Source organism: Mauremys reevesii, linkage group 12 (genome assembly GCF_016161935.1).
Source record: "Mauremys reevesii isolate NIE-2019 linkage group 12, ASM1616193v1, whole genome shotgun sequence".
NCBI classification, from domain to species: domain Eukaryota; kingdom Metazoa; phylum Chordata; order Testudines; family Geoemydidae; genus Mauremys; species Mauremys reevesii.
Window position 1 is genome coordinate 48266613 of NC_052634.1, and position 11789 is coordinate 48278401.

At 55.5% G+C, this 11789-nt stretch overlaps 2 non-coding genes across 2 annotated transcripts; one reads left to right on the forward strand and one right to left on the reverse strand.

Moving 5' to 3' along the window:
• The first annotated feature begins 7181 nt into the window (after positions 1 to 7181).
• TRNAV-AAC lies at positions 7182 to 7254 on the forward strand. Its single transcript has one exon. It is a non-coding gene; the product is annotated as a tRNA-Val (tRNA).
• A 1884-nt stretch (positions 7255 to 9138) lies between these two features.
• Positions 9139 to 9210, reverse strand: TRNAG-UCC. Its single transcript has one exon. It is a non-coding gene; the product is annotated as a tRNA-Gly (tRNA).
• Between the last annotated feature and the right edge of the window lie 2579 nt (positions 9211 to 11789).

Sequence of the window (11789 nt, forward strand, 5' to 3'; positions counted from 1 at the left end):
TCTGGGGAGAATCGTCTGGTTAGAAAGGCAGACAGTGTTTCCCTCCAAAGATGCTGATTTGATAACATATTTTTAAAGTAGTGGAAAAATCAGGTCTCTTTAGCACTTTAGTTTTTTCATGGCAACATATTGTAAAAATTTTTGGGTGTGTTTTCTGAGTCTATAGATGTGAGATGGGGCACCACCCCTGCCAGCCGGGAGCAGTTTCTGACTTTACATCAGCAGCGCACACCTCCCTGTCCCCCACCCTGGGGATTTCCTGCCCTCTCCCACACAGACCAACCTTCCCATATCGGTCTCGTGTGTGAAGAACTACGCTTCCCAGTGTGCACAGGGAGGGGGGCGTTGTCTGAGCAACCTGCCGTCACATCCGCTCTGGGACGAGCCAGGAACTACAACTCCCAGCCTGCCCCGGGGCGCCTCCGTCCTCTCCAGCCCAGGTGAGGGCGGGTCCCTGGGTCCGCCTGACACCTCCCCAGCGCAACCCCGCACCCCCGCCCCGGCCCCCAGGGAGCCCCGCCCCGCCCCCCCCGTGCAGGGTGTGACGCTGCCCCGCGCAGGAACGTGCTGCGCCGCTTCGCCCCTTTCACCCCCCCCGCTCCCCCCGGGCTGGTGGGGGCGGGGCCGGGGCTGGCTCTGCCCGGGGACTGGATCCCCGTGCCCGCCCCGCGGGATGTTCCCGGCGCCCCTTGTAACCTCCCCGCCCCCGCTGGGTATGAGCGGGTCCGGGTGGGTCCGACGGGCCCCGGCACCGGCCGCGTGTCACCCCCCGACTCCCGCTGCCCCCGGCCCCGCCCCCTCCCCCGGGTGAGCCCGGCGCCAAACACCCGCGGCAGGGACAGTGACACCCCAGACAGACCCGCCCCGGCCTGAATGAGTCCTGCTCCTTCCCCCTGCCCCCAACGACCCGCCCCCTCTCTCCTCGCCCAACGCCGTGTCCCCTTTCCCCGAGGTCCTGCCCTGACTCTGCCCCTAACCCCGTGGTCCCGCCCTCACATCGCCTGTTCCCCTAATCCCGCCCCTTCCTCCAAGGCACCACCCTCCCATTGCCCCTTTTCCCCCGCACCCCACCCGCACACTGCCCCTTCCCCGAGTCCCCACTCCCACATTGCCCCCAATACACCCCTCCCCTGCACCCTTTCCCCCAGGACCCACCCCCACATGGCCCCTTCCCCCGAGTTCCCGCCCTTGAGCTTGTCACCCCTCGACTCCCCCAGCCTGCCCCTGGCCTGAATGAGCCCTGCTCCTTCCCCGAGCCCCCCCCCCGCCCCCAAAGCCCGCCCCCCCTTCCCCCAAAGCCCTGCCCCCTGCCCCCCCGCTGTCCCTGCCCCCAAAGCCCTGCCTCCGCCCCCCATACCCCTAAAGTCCTGCTCCGCCCCTTCCCCAAAGTCTTACCCCACCCCGCATACACCCAAAGCCCTGCCCCTGCCCCCGCCCAGTCACTGCCCACCCCGTGTGGGGGCACCAGCACTGTGCCAGGTCTTGATGCGAAATTGTCCAAGCTGGCCCAGGGGAGACGTGTGTGTCCCTGCTGCCCCCTGCTGGTGGGGCTGAGCCCTACTCTGTGTGTGTGTGCATCTGTGACACTGTTTGTATCAGTGTGTTGCTGGGATAACCAGTAGGAAATGGCTTTGCAGGATTTTGTATCCTGCAGCAAGTCTCTCTCTCTCTCTCTCTCTCTCTCTCTCTCTCTCTCACACACACACACACACACACACACACACACAGAGACTCACAAAGGGACTCACACAATCCCAAGAACACTCACACACAACACACCCAGAGGGACATGCTAGCCCAACCCCAAAGAGAGAAACAATCACACCCCCAGCCACACTCACAATCACTCCCCCCCACCACAATATTCACAATCATGCTCAGAGACACAACCACACACAGTTCACTCCCACTGCTCCAAATACAAGGACCTCCTGCCCCACACAGCATGTGCCAAGGCCTGTGGAACTCACTGCCACTGGACAGCTACCAATGAGAAAGATCCCCTCGTGCTCGATCGTCTGCTTGGCCCCCTGCCCCTCTTGGGGTGCGCCAGCGGCGTGGCTGGGGATTGTGCAATGGCCCAGCACCAGGCAATGCAGAACGGACACCACACGCCCTGCCCTGCCTCACCTGAGCTGCTCTCCAGGTGCATCGGAGCCGAGCACCCCACACCTTGGCACTCCTGCCCCACAGGGGGTGAGCTGCAGTCCCTGCCACACTGCGCAGAGGGGAGAAAGGTCAGGCCAGCCAGCCGTTGTAAGATGGGGAAATCACCATCGGGGTCGACGGTATGGGGGCTGTGACAAACGGAGAAACGGTTGTCGTGCCGGCAGAAGGCAGCAGAGCATGCACACACACACAATTGCAAACATACATGAACACATGCATGAATCCAGCCACACACACACAAACACCCGCACAAATCCAGCCAACACCAACACAAGCCTGGGAGCCAGGGGAGCAGAGCAGGCTGGGGCCGGGTCACTCCACGTCCCCCAGGAATTAGCCCCCCATGTCCCACGATGGCCTGGGGCCAGCCCCCTTCTGCCCCCCCCCATGCAGGCCGGGCGCCCCCGCCTGCCCTCCTCCCCTGGCTCCCAAACTTGGGAGGGGGAACCGCCCCACAGCACTCGCCGGTGGCGTGGCTGGGAGCCAAGGAGTGGACCAGGCTGGGGCTGGGTCACCCACTTACCATGCAGTGAGTGCAGGGGCGGAGGGGGCGGGGCGGGGCGGGGACAGAGGAGGGGCGGGGGCCATGGGGAAGAGCCGGGCAGCCCCCCCCACACTGCAGCAGCTCCCCACCCCAGCTCACCTCCGCCCCGCCTTCTCCCCTGAGCACACCAGCGCCGCTCCACTTCTCCCGCCTCCCAGGCTTGCGGTGCCAATCAGCTGTTTAGTGCGGCAAGCCTGGGAGGGGAGGAGAATTAGAGTGGGGGCGGCGTGCTCAGGGGAGAAGACGGGGCAGAAGTGAGCTGGGACAGGGAGCGGTTCCCCTGCACGCCCCCTTCCCCCCGTTACTTGCTGTGGGCAGCCCCTCCCCCTGCACCTCCCCCAGCCCCCTGCCCCAGCTCATCTCCACTCCACTGCCCCCCCTGAGTGTGCTTTTTGGTGCCCCCAACCACTTGGCACCCTGGGCGGCCGACTAGTTCGCCTAGTGGTTGCACCGGCCCTGGCCACTGCCTGTCAGCAGGATTCCCCCTCCTCCTCCTCAGTGAGAATAAATCTCCGCACCTAGACAGCCGGTCCATCTGCTGCACCCCAATCCCCCATGCCTGAGCCTCCCTGCCGAAGCCCTGCACCTGGCTCCAGAGAATTAAGGCTCACATCTCACTGGGAACTCGACTTCTTGTGCCCAGAGAGTCTCGGCCCCCCGCAGTAGCTGACCTGAGAAACACAGTGTCTGCAAAAGCAGCAAAGAGTCGTGTGGCACCTTATAGACTAACAGACGTATTGGAGCATGAGCTTTCGTGGGTGAATCCCCACTTTTTTGGATGCATCAGTGTCGGCCTTTTCCAAAGAAGTGCCTGGAGGGCCTTTTTCTGTGTGACCACGTGGCCTAATGGATAAGGCGCCTGACTTCGGATCAGGCGATTGAGGGTTCGAGTCCCTTCGTGCTTGTGCAGTTTTACCTTTGTGCTGAAAGTCCTGCTCCCTTCAGGGCTGGAATCTCTTCTTGGCCGCTCAGGCCAATGCTCTGGCTTCAGCTAGAGCCCCAGGAAGGAGTTGGGGGTTGGGTGTCACAAAGGCTGGGGCATGAGCCCCAGGTGCTTCCAGTCTCACCTTTGCCCTTCCTGACTTGCCAAAGAAAATGGGTGGCTGCCCGGGCTAGCGTGTGGAGCAGTTTCCCTCTTCCAAGTGTGCGCCTGTCCCTGTGCTGGAGGGTACTTGCTAAATAGCACCTTGGGAGCCTGGGTGTTTCTCTGCTTCTCGCCAGCTGGGGAAAAGCCTCTTGGGGTAAAATCTCCTGCCCCACTGCCAAAGTGAGCACCTGGAGTGGGAATGGTAAGAGGCGCCACCAAGGGGGCTGGCCCTGCTTTCCTACCGTCTTTGATAATGGCCACAGAGCATCAGCAGCCACCCTGCATGCTGGTCTGTGGGTGGCCTTCAGTGGGGGTTTGGCAGGGCCGGCTCCAGACCCCAGCACGCCAAGCACGTGCTTGGGGCGGCATGCCACGGGGGGCACTCTGCCTGTCGCTGGGAGGGTGGCAGGTGGCACCGGTGGACCTCCAACAGGCGTCCCTGCGGAGGGTCCGCTTGTCCCGCGGCTCCAGTGGACCTCCTGCAGACGTGCCTGCGGATGCTCCTCCGGAGGCATGGGACCAACGGAACCTCCGCAGGCACGTCTGCAGGAGGTCCACCGGAGCCACGGGACCGGCGACCACCAGAGCGCACCCCGCGGCGTGCTGCCGTGCTTGGGGCGGCGAAATTGCTAGAGCCGCCCCTGGTATTTGGCACGGCAGGGAGCAGCCTGGCCGGGTGTCTTTGTGGCTGTCTGCTGGCCATGCATAGGCATGGTTCTCCCCTCCTCTAGCCCTGCCCTGAGTTGCTCTGTGGCTTTTAAGCCTTCCTTGGAGCTGTCAGCACCAGCCGCCTCTGCTCTAGGTGCCCAGAGGAGGAGAGGTGCTGGGCTCTGTGACGAAGTGGAGGATTTTCTTGGGGTTTTCTGTGTTTTCCAGTGGGTTGCATGCACAGGGAGTGGGACTCAGTGTCCCCGGGTGTTACTGGTTTAACGAGGGGAGGGGAGAGGGAGAGGGAGTTTGTTGTTACAGAGGACCAGAGAGGGACTTGGGACCCCGGCTGATGGCCTGGAGGATGGAGACCCCAGCGACTGGTGACCTGGTGATCCGGAGACCCAGCTCAGGAGTCACAGCCGGTTCTGGCCAGTGGGAATAAAATGGGCTGCAGAGAGAGGACCCCGGAGAGGAGAGGAGGCCCAGGCAACCCTGTTTACCTGGAGAAAAGACAATGCACATAGGTGGAGCTTGGGGCCGGGCAGGGGCGGCTCTACCTATTTGGCCACCCCAAGCAGTCATGTGCAGAGCAAAGGCGGCCCGGGGCACTGTGTCAGGCTCTGGCACCGCTTGAGACAATGGACCATCTTCAGCCACCAGCCGACCCAGGATCTAAGGCAGGAATGGGGTGAGGAAGCAAGTCAAGCTGAGCAAGGCAGGCAAAAATTCATCTTGCCTTCGTGGGCGCTCGCAGTGATGCCCTTTTTGTGTGCCAGGGCTGACAAAAACCTCCCAGACAGAGAAGCAGCAGGCCCAAAAGCCCTCTACACCAACGTTCCATACAAAGATGGACTACAAGCCACCAGGAACAGTATCCCCGATAATGTCACGGCAAACCTGGTGCCTGAACTTTGTGACTTTGTCCTCATTCATAAAGATTTGGGGACAATGTATACCTTCAAGTCAGCAGCACTGCTATGGGTACCCGCATGGCCCCACAGTATGCCAACATTTTTATGGCTGACTTAGAACAACACTTCCTCAGCTCTCATCCCCTAACGCCCCTACTCTACTTGCGCTACACTGATGACATCTTCATCATCTGGACCCATAGAAAAGAAAACCCTTGAGGAATTCCACCATGATTTCAACAATTTCCATCCCACCATCAACCTCAGCCTGGACCGTCCACACAAGAAATCCACTTCCTGGACACTACAGTGCTAATAAGCGATGGTCACATAAACACCACCCTATACCGTAAACCTACTGACCATTATATTTACCTACATGCCTCCAGCTTTCACCAGAGCACACCACACAATCCATTGTCTACAGCCAAGCTCTAAGATACAACTGCATTTGCTCCAACCCCTCAGACAGAGACAAACACCTACAAGATCTCTAATAAGTGTTCTTACAAGTACACTACCCACCTGCTGAAGTGAGGAAACAGATTGACTGAGCCAGAAGAGTACCCAGAAGTCACCTACTACAGGACAGGCCCAACAAAGAAAGTAACAGAACCCCACTAGCCGTCACCTTCAGCCCCCCAACAAAACCCTCTCCAGTGCATCATCAAGGATCTACAACCTATCCTGAAGGACGATCCCTCACTCTTACAGATCTTGGGAGACAGGCCAGTCCTTGCTTACAGACAGCCCCCCAACCTGAAGCAAATACTTACCAGCAACCAAACAACAGAAACACTAACCCAGGAACCTATCCTTGCAACAAAGCCCGTTGCCAACTCTATCCACATATCTATTCAGGGGACACCATCATAGGACCTAATCACATCAGCCACACTATCAGAGGCTCATTCACCTGCACATCTACCAATGTGATATATGCTATTATGTGCCAGCAATGCCCCTCCACCATGTATATTGGCCAAACCAGACAGTCTCTACGTAAAATAATAAATGGACATAAATCACATGTCAAGAATTATAACATTCAAAAACCAGTTGGAGAACACTTCAGTTTCTCTGGTCACTCATTTACAGACCTAAAAGTCGCAATATTGCAACAAATAACCTTCAAAACCAGACTCCCACGAGAGACTGCTGAATTGGAATTAATTTGCAAAGTGGACACCATTAAATTAGGCTTGAATAAAGACTGGGAGTGGATGGGTCATTACACAAAGTAAAACTATTTCCCCATGTTTATTTGTCCCCCTACTGTTACTCAAACCTTCCTGTCAACTGTTGGAAATGGGCCATCCCAATAATCACTACAAAAGGTTATTTTCTCCTGCTGATAATAGCTCACCTTAACTGCTCACTCTTGTTATAGTGTGTATGGCAACACCCATTTTCTCATGTTCTCTGTGTATATATCTTCCTGCTACATTTTCCACTGCATGCATCTGATGAAGTGGGTTTTAGCCCACAAAAGCTTATGCTCAAATAAATTTGTAAGTCTCTAAGGTGCCACAAGTACTCCTCTTTCTTTTTGCAGATAAATGAATGGAGGTTAAATCCATGAATGGCTATTAGCCAGGATGGGTAAGGAATGGTGTCCCTAGTTTCTGTTTGTCAGAGGGTGGAGATGGATGGCAGAAGAGAGATCATTTGGTCATTACCTGTTAGGTTCAGTCCCTCTGGGGCACCAGGCATTGGCCACTGTTGGCAGATAGGATGCGGGGTTGGATGGACCTTTGGTCTGACCCAGTATGGCCATTCTTATGTTCTTCTGAAGGGAGAGGCAGTTACCTACAACAGAGTTTCTATAGTGTAGTGGTTATCACGTTTGCCTAACACGCAAAAGGTCCCTGGTTCAAAACCAGGCAGAAACATGCTGGCTTGTTTTTCCCAGCTCCTACTGGCCTGTCCCTGCTGTTGTAGGAGCAGCAGTGATTTCTATGCTCAAAAGGTCTCTTATACTTCCCCTGCTCCCACTTTTGTCTCCTCTCCCTCTCTGAATGCCTGTGAAGTGGCTTTCCCCCTCCCGCTCCCTCCTGGAATGCTGGTGGGATGAATGGGCTGGTTGAAGAGCAGAAGAGCTCCCAGGTAGACAAGGTGTCTGGGACGCTAATTAGGCAGCACTCACACACCCAGAGCATGGACACTGCCCAAGGTGGAGTGTGACCAACCAGATGCAGCCAAGTCATCTCTAGTCGCAGGCCATGAGGTGCAGGCCCTTAAAAGGGGAAGGGACCCTGTGCTCAGGAGAGCACTCACAAGCTTGTACCTCCAGTGAATACCCTTCGCCCGGACCGTCTGGCCAGTGGTTCTCTGCGTTGTATTTCATTGTGCCTCAGGAAGATTTACCTTCATCGCACCATCCATCACGGTGCTGTGGGACACTTACCTTGCAGAATCCTGACATCTCCAGTGCCGTGCCTGTCCTGGGAGTGTGAGTGTGACACCCCACCCCGCTTCTTTTGAACTTAGCTATCAATATAATAAACGTGCTGCTTTCTGCCAAACTCCGGTGGGTCATTAGTGCTCCCTACGCTGACTAGCTGGCCCAATTTCGGGTAACACCTGCGATAACCCAAACCCCTGCATGGCAGAGGGTAGTGAAATGAGCTGAGAAAAAGCCTTGGCATCAGCAGGGGAAAGCTAGAGGATCTTGGCCAGTCACCTTTTGAAGCCTTGTGGCTTGGTCTCCTCTGCCCTTGGAGATTGGCCTATGGCGGCCGGCTCTTCTGCGTGACTTGCCAAAGGAGGAAGTGAGGCAGGGATGGGGAAAAAGAGGAAAGTCGAGCAGAGGAAGGCAGGGCAGAAGCTCAGCGCCTCAGTGCGGCTAAGTGGGGTTAGTAGATCGTCACCATTCGTTCTGCAAAGCCTGGGGAGGTGCGGTTGGCTGCTGGGAGGCAGAATCTTGTGCCTGCCTCTTGGCTTCCCAGGGATGGCTACTTGCAGCCCAGGAGAAGAAGGATGGTTCTGGGTGAAAGGAAGACAAGCAAAGCTCTGGGAGGAAATTTGGGAGCAGGGTGCTGGCTGTGCGCTGGGGGAGGGGGTTGGGGTACAGGCGGGGTGGCGCTTACCCCGGGCACTGCAGCTCCCAAAATGACCAGTACACACAACCCTCCGGCAGCAGCTCCTAGGTGGGCGGGGACAGGGGGTCTCCATGTGCCGCTGTTTGCAGGCGCTGCCCCCTGCAGTTTCTGGCCAATGGGAGCTGCGGAGTTGGTACTCGGGGTAGGGGCAGTGAATGGAGACACTCCCCCCACCCCAGGGGATGCTGGGACATGCCGGCCATTTCTGGGAGCGGCACGGAGGGACGGAGGTAGAATGGGCAGGGAGCCACCTCAGTGCTGCTGGCACATCTCTGCACACCCATTGGGGGAGGGGAGCAGAGGGCCTCCATGTGCTGCCTGGGGTAGGGGCAGTGCACAGAGCTGCCTCCCCTCCCGGGTCTATTACAGGAGTGGGTGGGTGGGGTCTTTTGGCCTGCAAGGTGCAGCAGGTCGGACTAGAGGATCACATTGGTCCCTTCTGACCTTAAAGCCTCTGAGTCTAAAAGGGAGAGGGAAGTAAAGGAAAAAAATAAAAAATAAACCAAACATTATAATACCAGGATGACTCCACCTGCTCATTGTATAGTCCCGCCCCTTTCTTCCTCCACTGGGTGTTGAATGACCTGCAGCACATTGATTCTCTCATTCCATTGCTAAACTGATACAATGTGACTGAAATTAAACCCATTCCCAGCAGAGAAAACATCACTTCCTTGCATTGACTGGGAATCCAACCCAGGTCAACTGCTTGGAAAGCAGCTATGCTCACCACTATACCACCAATGCAGCTGGCAAAAATACTGCTTATGCTTGCCCAATGAGGCTAGACCAGAATTGAGGCGTTTTACTGCCTATTAAAATGTACTGGAGTCTCATCACTAAAAAAAAACTACCTCTATCTTCACCTGGGTTTGAACCATCAGCCTCTCAATTAGGTCACCAAAGTGGTTAATCACAGACACAGGTAACTACCCTACTTCCCAAGTTTGTCTATGAAGCACCTACAGGGCTACACCTGGCTAGTCAGGGAGGCTCACTGCTGGGGTTATGAGTTTAGGCCTCACCCAAAGCATCGGTTTTCATTAGCCATGGAGCTTCCCCCACTCACTTTGTCTAATTCACATGGAAAGTGCCATACGAGGGTGATGAGAGCAAATTCTAAACTCTGAAATGTGGAGGTGGCCCATAGATTGGGATAAGGGGTTTGAAGAGAAAAAGCTCTAAGGGTATAAAACCAGACAGTCTCCAGGGGCAGGTACGGTACAACCCCTCAACAGGGAGCCATTTGGGGGAGGGGGTTTCACTTCCTCTGTTAAATGTCCTGAGAGGTATTTTAAGATGAAGGTAACACCATGGCTAACAGTTGACTGGCATGTCCTGGGTTAAAGAAAGGAAGGGAATTGGGTTAATAGTCGGAAGATTTGTGTTACCGTCACTGTCTGACCCCCCTTCAGTGCAGAGGTTTGTACTTTGTGGGGTGGAACGCACAGACTCCTGGAGAGCAGGGGCAGCTGTTTCCATGGCAGAGAGCCTGGCACTTAGGAGACTTTCTACACTTGCTGTTTTGAAGCAGTTCAATAAAATAACGGTGGAGCTACAATGTCCAGTCAAAAATTTCAGCCCCCCCCCGGTGCAAAAATGCTATTTGAGGATCTAAACAGGAGGCTTCCGGCGCTAGGACACCTGACCAGAGAGCGCAGTGGGGGGTGTAAGAGCTGCTGACTCTGAGGGTCCTGGGCTAAATCCACTTGCAGGTGGAAGTGTTTTGATTTACTTGATGGATAATGAGCACCAGCTACCAGGGGAGAAGCCCTGCCAACCTGCTGCCACTCCAGCTGCTGCCCCGGGAGGGGGGAGCCCCAGGGGGCCTGCTGCTGCTCCGGCCACCCCAGGAGTGCTGCCGGGGGCCACCAAGCTGCGGCTGCTCCTGCTGCCCATGGAACCACAGGAGGGAGATGATTTTTTGACAGTGACGGACGCCTCGTCCTAAAGGCCTTTGTCTGCCTCCTTCTAGTGACTGGTTGGTACAGGAATGCAGCCCTCACTCCTGGGGCTCTCCTGGGGAAATAATGTTTCTGTGCAAAACACCAAAGCTTTTGACAGAAAGGAAGAAAAGGAAATGGCCACACGATGGGACTAGGACATAAGGAATGAAACACAAGATGCTTCTCCCATGTGCATTGACTTTGAACCTTGTTTCCGGTGGTGGTGTATCCACATTGGTCCCAGGACATGAGAGACAAGGGGGGGGGGGGGGTCACATAATATCTTTTCAAGGACCAAGGAAGGGAGTATTATTTACTGCTTCTCATAACACAAGAACTAGGAGGGGTCACTAAATGAAATGAATAAGCTGCAGGTTTGAAATGAACACACTTCCCTCAAGCTGCTGGCAATGCTTCTACTAATGCAGCCCAATCTGCTGTTAGCCTTCTTGGCAACAAGGGGACCGTTGACTCATATCCAGCTTCTCATCCACTGTAATCCCCAGGTCCTTTTCTGAAGAACAGCTGCTTAGCCAGTCGGTCTCCAGGCTGTAGCAGTGCAGGGGATTCTTCCTTCCTAAGTGCAGGACTCTGCACTTCTCCTTGTTGAACCTCCTCAGATTTCTTTTGGCCCAATCTGCCAATTTGTCTAGGTCACTCTGGACCCAAACCCTGTCCTCCAGCGCTTGGATTCTTAACATGCTTTCACAGAGTGAAGAGCACATGTTCCATGATTTCATATGGCAGAGTTTTATGCTATAGGGAGCTTTCCCTGTGTGAATTTGACAGGTGAATCAACATAGAGACATATTGTGACCCTTCTCAGGGAGCTGAGGGCTGAGAGTTTCCTTGTTGCCACCTTCCACTAGGAAGATGGAGTTTTGCATTTGGCAGCTGGATGTTAGGGACCAAACTCACCCAGCCCGTCAGGCACTCAAGGACCCTCCTCTGAGCTACAGCAGCCACCCTAACCCGAGTTCCTTCAATGTGTCCCCCTCTGGGGTCCAGCCCGGATCACCAGATACTCAGAGAAATCCCAGATCCTCTCTGCCCAAAGCAATGGTATATCCCAGGTTACTCGTTTTACTGTGGACCACTGCTACTGTATCTCACACAGCACTTGAGTATAGTTATCAAACAAGCAGAAATTTATTTAACAACCGATAGAGATTTAAACAAACAAATGTGAGTGATGGAAACCAACTGTTACCAACTAAACAAAATCAGAAAATGCAACCTACACTTTTTAATAGTTACCTTTCCTATGTAAGTAGAGTCTCACCTCACACTTCAGTCAATTTCACTGACTGCTAGTCCCTAAGAGCCACGGCCCTGCCTTTCATGAAGCACCACTGGTCATTAGGAATCTCCTTGGTGAAT